The 3,848-nt window shown below is 53.8% G+C and overlaps 1 long non-coding RNA gene across 1 annotated transcript in view; it reads right to left on the minus strand.

Annotated features, from left to right (window-relative positions):
- LOC125482726 overlaps nucleotides 1-3,729 on the minus strand; it is a 4,035-nt gene extending 306 nt beyond the window's left edge. The window contains exons 1-2 of the long non-coding RNA XR_007261732.1: nucleotides 3,687-3,729; nucleotides 300-396 (exon numbers count right to left, since the gene is read on the minus strand). This is a non-coding gene — a long non-coding RNA (uncharacterized LOC125482726). The remainder of the gene's footprint in view (nucleotides 1-299; nucleotides 397-3,686) is intronic.
- Nucleotides 3,730-3,848: the final 119 nt, after the last annotated feature.

Raw genomic sequence — 3,848 nt, forward strand, 5'->3', positions numbered from 1 at the left:
TCCCAATGGACCCAAACCCTTTCCCCATTCACTCCCGCTCTACACCGTCCCAATGGACCCAAACCCCTTCCCGTTCACTCCCACGCTACACCGTCCCAATCGACCCAAACCCCTTCCCGTTCACTCCCACGCTATACCGTCCCAATGGACCCAAACCCTTTCCCCATTCACTCCCGCTCTACACCGTCCCAATGGACCCAAACCCCTTCCCGTTCACTCCCACGCTACACCGTCCCAATGGACCCAAACCCCTTCCCGTTCACTCCCGCTCTACACCGTCCCAATGGGCACAATCTCACCGGATGGAAGTAGACCAGGTCAAAGCCATCAGATTGGGCCCTCAGCTCCACGGTGTTCATGTTTTCCATTGATTTGATCAGGTCGACGTAATCAGGACTGAAGGACGACAAAAACATACATTCACCTTCTGGTGATCAGTAAGAGACAACACACTGTGGCCCACCAGTCTTTCCAAGTTCCTGTGATCGGCAAGTCGGGAACACAATAGGAGAAGTGGGTGCCCTGCTCTCTCCAACCACCCACCTCCTCCCGCAATCCCTCCTCAATATTGATCTCAATCTTTGACCACTAACCCGTCTTCCCTTGAAATCCCCCAGCGGCAGGAACTCACCGATTTTCCCATGGGCCTTAAGCTCCCGCTGTACACCATCCCAATCCCTCCATTCTCCTTCACATTCACTCCCGCTCTACACCGACCCCATGGACCCAAACCCCTTCCCATCCCAATGGTCCCAAACCCCTTCCCATTCACTCCCACTCTACACCGGCCCAATGGACCCCAAACCCCTTTTCGTTCACTCCCACTCTACACCATCCCAATGGACCCAAACCCCTTCCCATTCACTCCCACTCTACACCGTCCCAATGGACCCAAACCCCTTGCCATTCACTCCCGCTCTACACCGTCCCAATGGACCCAAACCCTTTCCGGGTCACTCTACACCAGTACCCGAGATGCCACATCTTTTCGGGGGGAGTGGGTCTGGCATGGAATGGCCACAGATAACGGGAGCCAGCACAGGGAGAAGGAGCAGCAAAGCCCTTCAATAGGATCTCGGGTGACGACCCAACTCAGTCCCCTGTTCTCCCTGCTTTATCCCCCTAACACCATCCCCCATTCCCTTCGATCCCATTGAACTATAACCAACTCCGTCTCAAAAAGATTCCGTGCTCTGTCCCCAACCGCTCTCTGTGGGGCAGGGAGTCCCACAGGCTCTCCCCACTCTCTGGGTGAAGACATTTCTCCCCCATCTCAGTCCTACCACCTACACCCCCGTCTCCTTTAGACACAGTACCCCCCCCCCCCCTCCTGGTTCTGGACCCGTTCCTGTGCTCCCCCACCCCCCAGCTCCCCATCTAGTCCTGTTAGAGTTTTACAGGTTCCTATCGGATCCCCTTCCTCATTTTTCTTAAAAACTCCGGTGAATGTAGTCCCTAACCGATCTGGTCTCTCTCTCCTCCGTCAGTCCCAGGGATCTGTCTTAGTCTGTAACCAGAACCATCCTCCCTCAGGAAGGGAGACCCCGAAACTGCTCCCACAATCCTCCAGAGAGGGGGCGGTCCCGCCCCTGTACAATCACAGCGAGACATTCCCCCCACCAGCTCCCAGACTCCAACCCTCTCCCGATGGGAATCCAACGCGCCGTTAGCCTCCTCACCGTCAGCGATGCTCACTCTCAGCGTCTGGTGTACAGGGGGACACCCAGCTCACGTTTCAGCTCCCCCGCTTTTCCCCACTCTCTCCCCGTTCGGACAATTATCTGCTTTCGCTCCCTGTGTGGTTCATCTCATGTTGGTCCACGTTTAAACTGTAAATGTCCTGTACCATCCCAGGATCCTTGCTGCCCTACCTCCATAGCCAGGATGTTATTGGTTCACAGGATGAGAGCGTCGCTGGCCAGGCAACATTTATTGCCCAGAGGGCAGTTCAGAGTCAACCACATTGCTGTGAGTCTGGAGTCACTTGTAGGCCAGACCAGGTAAGGATGGCAGTTTCCTTCCCTAAAGGACATTAGTGAACCAGATGGGTTTTTCCCAACAATCAGCAATGGATTCACGGGCATCATTAGACTCTTCATTTTAACTGAATTCAAATTCCACCATCTGCCGTGGCGGGATTCGAACCCAGGTCCCCAGAACGTTACCTGCCTCTCTCAGCGATAATACCACTGGGCCATCGCTTCCCCCTTGGATAACGGAGGCCCTGAAACGGCACCCACAATCCTCCAGGGCCTGGCGAAGCCAAAATTCCAAACGGCCTGGGTGCTGACCTGCTTCGAGTCTCTTCGGCCTGTCCAGGCTGCAGCCTTTTGCTGGGAGGCTGTGCCAACCCCACACCCGGGCAGGAGGAGGATGGGCACCAGTCCAGGAGTAGACCTCTACAAATTTAAGGACCCCTGCGAGCAACACTCCTCTCAAAAACCACCCCCGACATCGCATGTTTCAGGTGCACAAGACAGAGGTGCGGCCAGTTTTGAAAGGATGTTATTAAAAACCGGAGATGGTGCAGAAAATATTTACCAGGATGTTACCGAGAGCGTTTGAGGGCAGGATCTACACAATTAATGGTAGGGCCTTGGGCAATGCACATAAAACGATTTGGATGAGACTATAGGGGGCAATGGTTTGCCAGGATCGGTGATACAGTGGACAGTGAGGAAGGTTCTCTAAGATTAAACAAAAATCTCGATCCATTAGGTCAATGGGCCGAGGAGGGGCAGATGGAGTTTAATTCGGATAAATGTGAGGTGTTGCATTTCGCTAAAACAAACAAGGGGCAGGACTTATACAATGAAAAGTAGGGCCTTGGGGTGGTGTTGTAGAACAGAGACACCGAGGGGGCTCAGGGACATAATCCTTTGAAGTTTGCATCACAGGTAGACAGGGTGGGGAAGGAGGCGTTTGGCACGCTTGCCTTCATTGCTCAGACCCTTTGAGTGTAGGAGTTGGGGATGTCACGTTGAGGTTGTACAGGGACGTTGGTGAGGCCTCTTCTGGAGCACTGTGTCCAGTTCTGGTCGTCCTGTTATAGGAAGGATATTATTAAACTGGAGAAGGTTCGGGAGAGATTTACCAGGACGTGGCTGGGAATGGAGGGTTTGAGTTATATGGAGGGTTTGAGTTATAAGGAGAGGCTGGGGCTTTTATCACTGGAGAATCGGAGGCTGAGGAGTGACCTTATAGAGGTTTATAAAATCATGAGGGGCACAGATAGCCGTGGTCTTTTCCTCTCAGGAAAGGGGAGTCCAAAACTAAAGACTGTAGGTGAGAGAGGGGGGAAAGATTTAAAAGGGACCTGAGCGGTAACTCTTTCACGCAGAGGGTGGTGTGTGCATGGAACGAGCTGCCAAAGGAAGTGGGTGGGGACTGGTACAATGACAACATTTAAAAGGCATCTGGATGGGGACGTGGATAAGGAAGGGGTTTAGAGGGATAGGGACCAAACGCAGGCAAATGGGTCTGGATTAACTTAGGATATTTGGGTCGGCACGGAGGAGTTGGGCCGAAGGGTCTGATCCCGAGCTGGACGGCACCGGTAGGGTTGGGGGGAAGCGGTCAAGGACCAGAGGAGCCACATGCCTGTCCCGATGCTGAGCCCAGACACCCAACCCTGTGCCGGGAGAACCACCCCACACCTCCCCAACACCCCCGACCTCCAGACTCACGTGTGAACGAGCTGCAGTTCCTCCTTGGTGGCGGATCTGGGCTTCAAGGGCGAAGTGGGGGGGTGGAGGAGGGGACAGAGAGAAAATAAAACAACAGACAGAACAAACAGTGAGGATTCGTTTACAGCATGCAATCCCACCTTCTCTCTCTCCGAAACAAAA

The sequence above is a fragment of the Rhincodon typus genome, unplaced genomic scaffold (assembly GCF_021869965.1).
Source record: "Rhincodon typus isolate 14 unplaced genomic scaffold, sRhiTyp1.1 hic_rhity00016007, whole genome shotgun sequence".
In the NCBI taxonomy this organism is placed as follows: domain Eukaryota; kingdom Metazoa; phylum Chordata; class Chondrichthyes; order Orectolobiformes; family Rhincodontidae; genus Rhincodon; species Rhincodon typus.